We start from the raw sequence: 13,031 nt of genomic DNA, 5'->3' as shown, positions 1-13,031 counted from the left end.
TACAAAGTAACAACACTTGGTCAGCACCTCATAAGGAACATTCAGGCCATGTTTGGTTTCATTCCATTCAATGATTCTCTAAAAGAAGTCATTTGTATGCATTTCCCATAGGTCCTATGTTAAACTAAGTCCCCCGCTGACGGCCATCTTGGATGATGGATCGGCTACAAAGTAACAACACTTGGTCAGCACCTTATAAGGAACATTCATGCCATGTTTGGTTTCATTCCATTCAGTGGTTCTCTAAAAGAAGTCATTTGTATGCATTTCCCATAGGGTCCTATGTTAAACTAAGTCCCGCGCTGGCGGCCATCTTGGATGATCATGGATCGGCTACAAAGTAACAACACTTGGTCAGCACCTCATAAGGAACATGCATGCCATGTTTGGTTTCATTCCATTCTGTGGTTCTCTAGAAGAAGTTCAAAATGTAAAAAGTTAACGACGACGACGGACGACGGACGACGGACGCCAAGTGATGAGAAAAGCTTACTTGGCCCTTCGGGCCAGGTGAGCTAAAAAAAGAGAAAGAGTACGATTTGATAAACGTAATAAAGTGCACTTGAGACCCAATGTAAAATAAATAAGGTACACTTGAGCTTGAGGCCCAATGTAAAATCAAATACAGTACACTTCGTCTTGATACTGAATATAAGATCAAATAGGGTACAGTTTAGACCCAACGAAAGATCAAATAAGAGTACACTTGAGGCCATATATAAAATCAAATAGAGTACACTTTAGACCCAACGTTAACGAAAGATCAAATAAGAGTACTCTTTAGGCCCAATATAAAATCAAATAGAGTACACCTCGTCTTGGTACTAAATATAAGATCAAATAGAGTACACTTTACACCCAACGAAAGATCAAATAAGAGTACACTTGAGGCCCAATATAAAATCAAATAGAGTACACTTCGTCTTGATACTAAATATAGGATAAAATAGAGTACACTTGAGACCCAATGTAAGATTAAATATAGAGAACTCTTGAGAATAAAAATAAGATCAAATAGAGTACACTTGAGGCCCAATGTAAAGTCAAGTAGAGTACACTTGAGAATGAATATAAGACCAAATAAGTCTGAGAGTACACTTGAGGCCCAAAATAAAATCAAAACGAGAACACTTGAGACCCAATGTAAAGTCAAATAGAGAGCACTTGAGACCCAATGTAAAGTCAAATAGAGAGCACTTGAGACCCAATGTAAAGTCAAATAGAGAACACTTGAGACCCAATGTAAAGTCAAATAGAGAACACTTGAGACCCAATGTAAAGTCAAATAGAGAACACTATAACAATAACGCAATGTAACCGTAGCCTCAATAATTATTGTTACATTCGTAATTAAACAGGTCCTTACCCAACCATGCATTCCGGCATTTAGTCTCCAATGTAACAATAACATTTTTATCATTGTTACATTTCCATGTAACCGTAGCCAGTGCCTTTTTAAAAAAGATAATAGAAACAAATAAAAAGAAGATTTTTTGCTCAATTACGAAGTATTTTGTTTTAAAAACACCATTTGCACAAGTTTTCAATGTATCTATTACAAAATTAAGCAGAATAATTAGATATTAAGTCGACGACGACATGGGTATCTATCAAGTTCGGTGTAGAAAATGCATAACCTCCGATTTAAAAAAAAAAATTTACCACATCAATCTATTTGTTTAGTAATTTTCGTGTCTGCCCTTCCATTTTGTGACTCAAGAAAAAATTCTATAAAATGGGTATTAAATGTTGGGGCGTGTTTGAGTTGAATATTTCGTCTTGAAAACGTATAAAAGCATTTAAAGCAAGAGTATTTGATACACCATCTCGCTTCAGATTCTATCATATTTTTTTTTCATATATCAAGGCTACAGGTTGACTTTATAACATAAGAAATTCACAGTACTAAAAGATGGAATATATGGGTCAAGTGAAATACCTTTCTTATGAATCTCGAATCACAAATACAGAGTAGGTGTGTTCGAATAGCTAATTTTTACTTAAAGTACTTGACGACTGTCTTTTAAGTTGGATGGTAAAAATGCATTTTAATCTTCGAAAAAACATAATTTTTCGTGTGTGATAATTAGGGTTTATAGTCTTCAACCACTGAACATTTTTATTTTGCCCTTCCACGAAATATTTAATGAGAACTTTTTTAAATGTTTTATGAATTTTCAAAAATTCCACTCGACAACCGATCAGACAATAGTTTTAAGTTGACTTTCTGCAGACAAGAACATTAACTAAATTAATGATCAATAGCTGGTAGATACATTTGGTTTTTTCAAATACAGCTGACATGTAAGGATATTAATGGTGTTATGTGAATAAATTTATCGGTTTTCAAGAGCTAAATTGGCAGCGCATCATGGCTTCCATATCTACGATTGTAAAATGAACTGGCGTAATGGGGAGATAATATTGACAAGAAGAATCCTGACTGGTATGCATATATATGTCTTTGATACTTTAATGTGTGTTGGTGTTTAGTCATATCATTTGAATTTGCCACAAAAAGCATGTTTAATTTATATGACAATAAAGAATTATACACTGAATAACGTAAATTCCTGTCCTTTGGTATGGCCTTTTCGTACTAAAATACCGTCTATGATGACGACTCAGTCAAGCTTGTACAAGTGTCTTCTGAATAACGACCCCTCCGTGCCTTTCAGCAGGAAAACTACCCAGGTGTGCTCCTTGTTTTAGTTAAATGTTTAAAATTCCAAAATAAATGTAACGTAACGATTGATTGAATGTTGCTTCCTTAATTCCAGTGGCAAATATATCATGTATATTGGGGACTGAAAAAGATAAACAATTAAAAAAACACGTAGTTAGCAATATCCTTCCATACAATATATATACTAGTAGTTGATCAGCTTGACATATTGCTTATAGTTTAAGAAAAACAGTCCAAAACACAAAAACTCTACAATGAGCAATGAATTGTGAAAATGAAGACCATGTGAAATTTAACCTGCGAGACTCATGACATGCACATCATAAAATATTTCCATACACCAAATATAGTTGACCTATTGCATGTAGTATTAGAAAAATACGACAAAAACTCAGACTTAACTGACTACTGAACCATGGAAATGAGGTTAAGGTCAGATGACACCTGTCAGCTAGACATGTACACCTAAAATCATTCCATACACCAAATATAGTAGATCTATTGCATACAGTATGAGAAAAACAAGACTAAATCACAACAAATTAACTAAAACTACTGAACCATGAGGTCAAGGTCAGATGACACCTGTCAGTTGGACATGTACACCTTACAGTCCTTCCATACATCGAATATACTGTATCCAGTGGGTGATCCAGAACTTTTCATTAGGTGGGTCCCTGACTGACCGAAAAGAGGGGGGGGGCTCCAATCATGCTTCAGTGATTACCTATATAATCACCCAAATTTTTCCCACAAAACAGTGACTGTAGTGTACTATAGAAAAAAAAATTGTTTACAAGTGATTTGATTTTGAAAATGCCATCAAATGTGTGGTGTTAACAAAAAAATTCAGAAGAATGAATATACTGTCTTTTCATAGATTTTGCAAAGGAAAAGGGTCCATGTTATCAAGAGACGATATTCGGATATTCCAGGTTAACAAGTCCGAATAAGTTTTTAAAACCTGGCCTCAGGTTAAACCTGGGATAGTTAAGGTTTACTAGTCCTGAAAAGTCTGATAACCCTGGGACTTCCCAGGACAATTCTGAGATATTTCAGGTTTTAATACTAGACCTAAAAATTTCTACCCTGGAACTTTTCAGGACAATCCTGGGATATTTCAGGTTTACTAGTCCTGAAAAAAAAGTGTGCATACAGATAATTTCCATGGTACAAAAATGGTAAAATTGTCCTTGTGTGCCTCTTTCCTTGTCAAATCTTTCTTATTTGTGAGAGAGAGATGGACCGAATAATTTTTTTTATCGAAACAATAACACATACACTATAAACTCATTCAAATGGCTTAAACATTGGGAAAATGCATTGTATAATTATTGTTAAAGTTGTTCCAGAAAGAAGTAGACTAGTGCTTTAAAAAAGTATGCATCAGTCACAGATTGATTTTTCCTATGCTGTTTTGTAAAAGAAGACAAAGCGATCAGTGTTTTAGTCAATGGTATTCTATAAATATTATAATATAACAAGTATCATCAGCCAAAAAATAAAAGTGGAGTGCATATCATTTATGATATCATTGATACACACAAGAAATAACAGAAGTCCCATGATCGATCCCTGTGGTACTCGAGCCTTTATAGTATCCCACTCAGAGGAAACATGTATTAATTATAAGTATCCTTTGCTTTCTATCGGAAAAATATTTGTTTACCAATTCCATAATGCCTTTATGCCAATAGTTTCCAATTTTCTGAAAAAGCCTTGATGCCAAACTCTGTCGAATGCCTTCCTTATATTGCAAAAAAAATGCTACAATTTCTTTCCCGTCATCTTATGCCTTCATATACTCATTTGTAATATTAAAAATTGACAAATAACTGAGACCTATGGAAAGCCTCAGCTGTCATATATTAGAGATTTACATAACGTTATGCTGAAGCTTCCATTGTAAAGTTAATACAGCGTGATGATGAATTAAATCATCAAAATGAAAACTTTAAATAATAAAATGCTAAGTTGAATCTGCGTTTGTGTTGACTTTTGATGATTTAATTCATCATCAGGCTGTATTAACCTTATATTGTAAGCTTCAGCATAACGTTATGCAAATCTCTAATATATGACAGCTGAGGCTTTCCATAGAGACCCTTTAAACCTGATTGGTTGGGTGTAATAATCTGGTTAGCAAGTACTGTAAGTAGCTACGGATATGCTTAAAACACACCTTTCTATGACTGCCTAAATATCACTTATCAATGAGATTCATTGACATACAGAAGTTACTTTAACACATTTCCAGTCGATGGGACATTTGATAAGTGATGAATACACTTCAGGTTTAATAATCTGCACAGCGGATATTTCAAAACTCTAGGTGCCTATTAGAGAAGCAGTATGCTTACACGATTTGCTCCTGATGCTTTCAATAGTCCAAAATTTACAAAATGTATACTACATCGTTATCGCATAATTTGATTGATTGATTAATTACTAGTAATTGGTGTTTAACGCCACTTTCAAAACTTTTGTGCTTTTTTGTGGTGGCAAGTTTTTATTGGTATAGAGGAAACCGGAGTGCACGGAGTGAACCATCGACCTTCAATAGGAAAACTGACAACCCTTGTCACTTTAGATTTGGGTCGAGCATACCTATCACGTGCGTATTCAATTGTTCTCGAACAGCGCTGCTTCAATAATTGTAGCTATCAAAATAGGCCTACAGTTCATAAAAGCAACCTCAAAGACTTAGTACTAATTTGCTAATGAAATCGGAGCATCTTACACACTTTATAGCATTTGAGATCTTCATTATGTATTTTTTGTCGTTCATAATCATAATGATGTTTGACATACTTATCACTGTATTCGGGAAGAAGGAATACGGCTCATAGTTTTCTAGTAAATGTTAGATTTTCATTTAAAAAAAACCAACTAATGATCGCTAAATTGCCCGCAGATTTAAATTCGGTATTTCCATATTAATCTAGGCTAAACGAATGGTTGCTTGACTAATGCAAATTTTAGATTGTTTTTAGCATGTTTTATAGGCCATTTATCTGTTTGACAGTCCGTATTTTCCTATCCGTACCGCCCATAGGTCCATAAATTATTGCAGTGTTTATATAGATCCAAGATACACAGAACAAAAACCCGTTAGGCCACACTTAAAAATATTTTGGTTTGCCCAAACCCTACCCAGAGGTTGAAACAGTGGGGGCAGTGTGTAGGTAGGTAGGCATGATTGATGGTTTGGAATGGGTTAAATGATTAAAGAATAATGCCCTTAAAAAATGAAGATTAGAGAATTAGTCTAGTCAAAATAAAGTTTAACGTCAAACTAATTGCAACAAAAGAAATTTTTGGTGAATTTGAATTATAATATATGTCTATATAACATATTAAAAATCGACAAAAATCGATCGGCTAGTTATTTCTTAAAATCGATTTCAAATTTTCTAATAACTTTCGTGTAAATAACGTTACGTTCGGGCTACCGTAGAATGAAACAGTTCACAAAAGGGAAATAACCGCAATGTAGCAGACGAATTTGTTGTTTTGATATCGACGATTTTGCCAGTATTGGTAAGTATTTTAATGAAATAAAAGACCCTGAGTGGTATTGTAGGTGTATTTATAGTGTGAAATCCATATACAAACGTTCAGTAAAGACAATTGTTTGGTTTGTACAATCTTTCAATCAATATGATCCAATATTGTACACCTTGGCTCTTGCGACGTCTTCTTATGAATTAATATTGAATTTAAGCTCAGAAACTGTCATAAGTCGTTTGGTTATTAATAAAACCAATTACCCGTTACTATAATTTATCCAAAACATCGAAAAAATTGCATTTGGTGACCACTGCTAGCCTACGCTATTTCGGATGGAAAAAAAGTATGGAAAGCCGTTAGCGTTATTACATATTTGCAATTATCGTAAAGAACATTGAAATTTTAACGTTTTAAGGGCAATTCTGTCCATTGCAAGTTAAATATTTTCCATCACTATTTTATTTCGTTTGATACCAATTGATATTTGCACTTTTTATACATTTTATAGTGTAAATTGCCGTTTTATAGCCGTTTTATTATTTATATTCATGTATGTCATATGCGTTTATATAAAAAAAAAATTAAATATTTGCGGCTCTAAATGATATTATTTATTAATTGACGTCTTCATCTGATGGTATAAATTCATACAATTTACGAGGCAAAAGAATAATTAATTATTTGTTTTATATTTTTGAAATCCTGTAAATAAAACCAAAAGTTTAATTCGCGACTCAAAATGACAAACATGAATATTTTTAATGAAAAAAATATTTAAAGGTTAATTTTTAACATTTATTAATATTATTTTAGATGGCACAATGGACAACTGCATCTTTTGTGACAAGCTCCTGGAAAACGGCGAACAAACAGTCAAACTTGGAAAGAAAGGGTGTGATAACATCAACAAAATCAGCTCCGACAGACAACATGAAATATTAACTGTTCCAGGTCTTACAGTTCACCATGATTGCAGACGTGATTTCATTAACCTTAAATCGACGAGATGGAAAACAAGCTTGGATGTAGACACGGAATTTAGTACTCCGGAAATTTGGTCTAAAGGAAAATTTCAATCAATTACAGTAATACCTTTCCTGAATCCATAGGTTTATATCTATCAAGTGGTCCCAAAAAAATCATATGCTTATCTGCTCGTTTTTCCATAAAATTGAATTGAAAAGATCGAGCGCAAAATCTTTGTTGATAAACACTACAATAATGTATGGACCTATGAACGGTACGGATAGGAAAAGACGGACTGTCAATCATATAAATGGCCTATAAAACATGTTAAAAACAATCTTAATGTTCATATAAACCCACTAAGAAGGCTATATTATTCTTCAATTATCTAAAAATCAATTTTATTGTACAAAAACTTTCATATTTAAAAAATTCAGGGGCCATAATGCGAAACTAAACTTCTAACTGTGTATTGCTACCTTGTTCTGCGGCCAAACAGCAAAAAACTACAAAAGAAAAAGAGGATATGACGTTGTTTGTGTCAGAACTTTAGAATTTCAGTCTTCAGTTGAAAGTTCATGCAGAGAGAGAAATGACAAATGGGGAGAAGAAGTATTAAGCAGAATACAGATGGCTCATTCTTATTTGCATGCTGCAGATGCGGTGTATCATGCACAATGCAACTCGAACTTTAGAACTAGCAAGCAAATGCCACAAACTATTGCTAAAACACCAGAAGACAATTTGAAAAAGAGAAAAATATCCTACGCAGGTAGATCAAAGAATGACATAGCAGAAAACGGATTCCAGGCAATTATGTTGAGAATAGAAAAGAATCAAAAGCAGATATCAATCGCCGAATTTGTACGGGAGATGGAACAGTTATGTGGTTTAGACAATACTTATTCAGTTGTCCACATGAAGAAGAAAATCCAGGATTATTTTGGTAAATCTATAATGTTTACAGAAGAAGAAGGAAAACCAAGTGTCCTGACGTTTCGTGACAATATTTCGCCGATATTGCATAACTTTTATAACCGTATAGGAAAAGAAAATAAGGAAGAAGAAAAACAATCTATCATATCAACTGCAGCACAGCTTCTTAAAGAAGACATCAAGCTAATAACATCGAAAGACATTTTCTATCCGTCTGCAGAAGAAATGGAGTCCGAGACCTCAAATGCTGACTATGTCCCTCGTTCACTACGAATATTTTTGAACTCATTATTTAGCGAAGCAGATTGTGTCACTAAAATTTCAGCTATTGGACATGCAATCATACAGGCAACAAGACCGCGGAGTGTTATAGCACCATTGCAGATTGGCTTAGGAATTCAAATGCACCACCACTTTAGTTCTCGGTTTCTTATTGACACACTATTCAATCTTGGGTTCTGTTCATCCTACAGTGAGGTACAAAAATTTGAGATGAATGCAGCTGCGTCAAGAAGCACAGAGATTGCAAATGAAAACCAATCAGTTGTACAGTACATTGCAGATAATGTTGACCACAATATTAGATCTTTAGATGGTTTCGGAACTTTTCATGGGATGGGTATTATAGCATCCTCAACTCCTGGCATCAAAACAGCAAGATCGGTTCCTCGCACAAACCCAACGGTTCCTCGCACAAACCCAAGTATAAAAGAAATAACTGCATTAGCTAAAATAAACATCAAATTCTATAAAGAACAATCCAATTCGTTTCAAAAATTGAAATATGAAGTATTCGAGAAAAGAGAGATAGAAAATAAGTCATGGAAGCTCGACTTACTATCAAAAATTTGTTGGCCCTTAAAGTTCAGTGCAAGTTGGTCAGCTATAATGCATAAAACTAGTGGATCGTATCCTGGACAGTCAAATATAACATTTCTTCCTATGATCGATCTTAATCCTAGCGACGAGTCATGCATCTATACAACACTCCATTTTGTCTGTAAAGAGGCTAAGCAGAACAAATGCACTCCTATATTAACTTTTGATCAGCCATTGTACTGGAAGGCAATGATGATAGTTCAAAACGAACCTACTACCAGCTCACTTAAATCTCTTGTACTGAAACTTGGAGGATTCCATGCAGAGATGAGTTTTGTCGGGAGCATCGGATACCTTATGTCTGGATCAGGATTGATGAATATCTTCGAAACTGTATATGCATCCACAGCGGTATCACATATGTTAAGTGGAAAGGCAATTGCTAGGGCTGTAAGGGGTCACTTCCTATTAGACACTGCTCTCACTGCATTGATACTCTCAAATATTTATGGGATTCCAGTTCCGAAAATTGAAGTAAACTCAGAAGAAAATGCAGAGGGAAACTTTACTCAAACTTATGATACTTCTAAAGTTCAAAGTCATGACACATGCTACACGGAAGAAGTGTCACATGCTACCGATCTGTTAGATTTATTTTTAAAAGGAGATGTGTGTCTGGCAGACGTAAATCAGAGTAATTCATTGGACACTATAAAAGAGAAAATACAACAATTTCGACATTCGCGATCGAAGTACAAAACAGCTAATCTTTGGTTCCAGTATATGGACATGATATGCATCCTACGTGATTTTATAAAGGCAGAGAGAACTGGGAATTGGACTTTACATTTGGAATCTCTAAAGGCTATGCTACCATATTTTACAGCTTCTGGGCACAATTTGTATGCGAAGTCTGCATGGATATATCTAAACCAAATGGAATGTCTTAAGGACAAAAATGCGGAAGTAGCAGCTCTATTTGAAGCAGGATATCATGTGATCCGACGTACTGATCAATATTGGGCAGGTATTTCATCTGATTTAGCGATAGAGCAAGCGTTAATGCGAAGCATTAAGACTATAGGTGGACTTACCAGAGGACGAGGTATGAGTGAAAGTCAAAGAGCACTCTGGATTTTATCTATGCCTGATTGTGCCGAGATAAATAGCGCAATGATGTCATTTACGGGAACAAAATTCTATTCGTCAGATCAGCATAAAGAAGATGGTGTAAGTCGTCAAAAAAGGGACACTAAAGATACAATGATATTTGTTTCCTTTCTCGAGGAGAGAAACCCGTTTATTGAAGAAGAGGGTATGAGAAACATAGAGACGGGTGTATCAGCAACATCAGATGTGAATGCAGATAGAGCTAAAGATATTGGACTCAGTATATTAAAATCAATGGAAGGTAAATGTGTATCAAATTTCACTTTCAAAAGAAAACACCAAGCCATTACACTTCAAGACAAACCTATTTGTGTAAATGTAGAGCCTGAAATAGCAACAATCGACCCACAACTACTATTTCAAAGATTTATCGTAGCTGCAGACAGTATCTATGAAGACAAATAACGGGCAAAAAAATTGAAGATTAGAGAAAAAAGGGGTTTATTTTTTGAAGATTAGAGAAAAAAGGGGTTAATTTTTTGAAGATTAGAGAAAAAAGGGGTGAAAATTAAATGTTTACAGAATAACAGACCCCCATCCAGACCCCCATGATTCAGTGATTTCCTATAATAAACCAAATTTTTCCTACAAAAGGGGTGGCCCGGGCCCCCAGGCACCCCCTTGATTCGCCTATGGGACCCAACATGAAAAATAAGAAACCATTATTATAGCAAAACAATTTACGAATAAGAAATACGACTATGAACCAATGACTTCACATACGGCAAAATTGCGGGTACTTTATTCATTAGCTAAATCACGTGACATATACTAAATCCGCCCCTTTGTGCGAGTTATCTCCCTTTTAAACTCACATGCCAAGTTTCAAGTTTCAAGTTTTTTATTTCTCAAAGACCCCAACAGGGGTATGTGAACAATAACAAATACTACATAAGTATTCATAATATAACAAATAACAAAGTATCAAAGTAATGCAGTGAACATTATAAACATTCATTAACATATATACATTTGAAAAAGTAATGCATTTAAAGGAAGACAGTAAACTTCAAATGGACATATTAATGGTTGAAACAATATTAGTTTAATTAACAACAGCTAGTACAATTTTACAAAATTTTGCAATTTTAAGAACAACATTGTAAGAGTCAGAATTAAATCATTCATAAAATTTGTCAGTATTATGATTGGTAATAAGATTACAAGGTAATACAGATTTCCTTTCATTATTGAAAAAAGTACAATTAAATAAATAATGATATTCATCACCTAATTGGTTTTTGTTACAAATGTCACAAATTCTGTCGTCACGTTCTATACCCCAAAAGCGACCCCTTTCAATAGGGAGTCGATGATTTAGACATTTAAAATTGCATAAGGCTTTTTTCAAATCATCTGGTAAATTAAGTAAATAAAATTCTAAACCATGATTATATTTAAAAATTCTGTAGTTAAGACATTTTGGGGAGTTAAAAATAGTTGTATACCAATTCTGCTTAAATTGATCACATAATCTCTGTTGAACAAGTTTTGATAAATTTATACATTTTGGTACATTTTGTGCAATCCAATATTCAGAAAAACCACAATCATTCAAGATATTTTCAATATATGTTATCCACTTAGAATGGAAAAAATCTTTCTTATGATAAACACACATAAAAGGAAAATTGATTTCAAGCGACTTGCCGACGGAAACTTTAGTGGCACTGACCGTACAGCGACAAAGACCGTCGAAAGGAAAGAAGTCTTACCTGAAACATATGATGTCGAGCGGATAATTGCATGATCTTGCATGCCGCAAGCTGAAAAGGGTATGTTTTTCTGCCAGGTTCTGATATTATGACCTTGAGTGAGTCTGACTTAAAATTAACCCATTGTTGTTAAGTAATAGCCTATTGTAATAAGTTGAGACCGCGTCGTTTCTTTCTTCTTTTTTTACAAGAGATGATGATGATGATGGATGGCTACTTTATTACGTCCAGCAACAAATTTTGATATGTATATTCAGGACAAGAACAGGTTAATATCAAAGATTAAGATAGGTCTTGACTTGGGACAGGCATATAAAGACTAGTGTGGCCGGTTTTAACATACGAGTGCTCAACTTCACCCTTTTTTCTTCTTTTTTTTTTTTATCTGGGACACTATGTTTTTCCTTTAAAGTTGTTAGAATAAGATCGGAATGGGTTAACTGTCCACTGAAGGACATTGGTTATGCATTTTGAACATCTGGATAGAGGGGCTGGGTTTCATTTTTTTTTACTGAAAATCCAGGAGGGGGAGGGATGACATCATGCAAGGCTATTTTATTTTGGGGGGGAGGGGGCAGCTTGATAGTAAAACAGCTGTAAATTTTGCCACATGATGTCTAGCATGAAATTGATCGGAGTGGACAAATCTCTTGAGAAAACAAGAAAAGCGTAATCAATAATCTTATATTATAGTTTTCAAGCCGGATTGAGTCAGTCAGTCACATCTAAAAAAGAGGGTGTTCTAACTTGTAGTTTTTCTTTAGAAACGGAACTTCTCATTGACTGGCAGCGATAACAAGTATACAGACGCGATCTCAACATACGTGACTCAAACAAATTAACTACATTTCACAAATTAAAAAAATTAGAAATTCATGTAACGAATGAAAATATATACGTGAATAAATTAAGAAATTGTGTTTACACATTGAAAAATTGCATTTCACAAATCAAGAATTGAATAATTATGGCAGATATTCCCTTCCATAATACAGGCGCTTATTAAAAGTTTGGGCGTCCGTCCGGCTATGCTGGATGTTAATGTAAGCAGTTAAGCTCAGCTATTAAAATTGTAGATGTTAAACCAGATACCTCGTGTAGGGAGAATGTCCTATTCTCTGCACATTAAACCTTTGTAGCATGTCACTCTTTCATGGTGCCATTTTATTTCGGAAGGCAACATGTTTTTAAAATTTCAACGACTTTTATTTAAAACGGCCCTATTACAT

Source organism: Mytilus edulis, chromosome 4 (assembly GCF_963676685.1).
Source record: "Mytilus edulis chromosome 4, xbMytEdul2.2, whole genome shotgun sequence".
Classification (NCBI taxonomy): domain Eukaryota; kingdom Metazoa; phylum Mollusca; class Bivalvia; order Mytilida; family Mytilidae; genus Mytilus; species Mytilus edulis.
Note: the sequence above shows the minus strand (reverse complement) of the source record.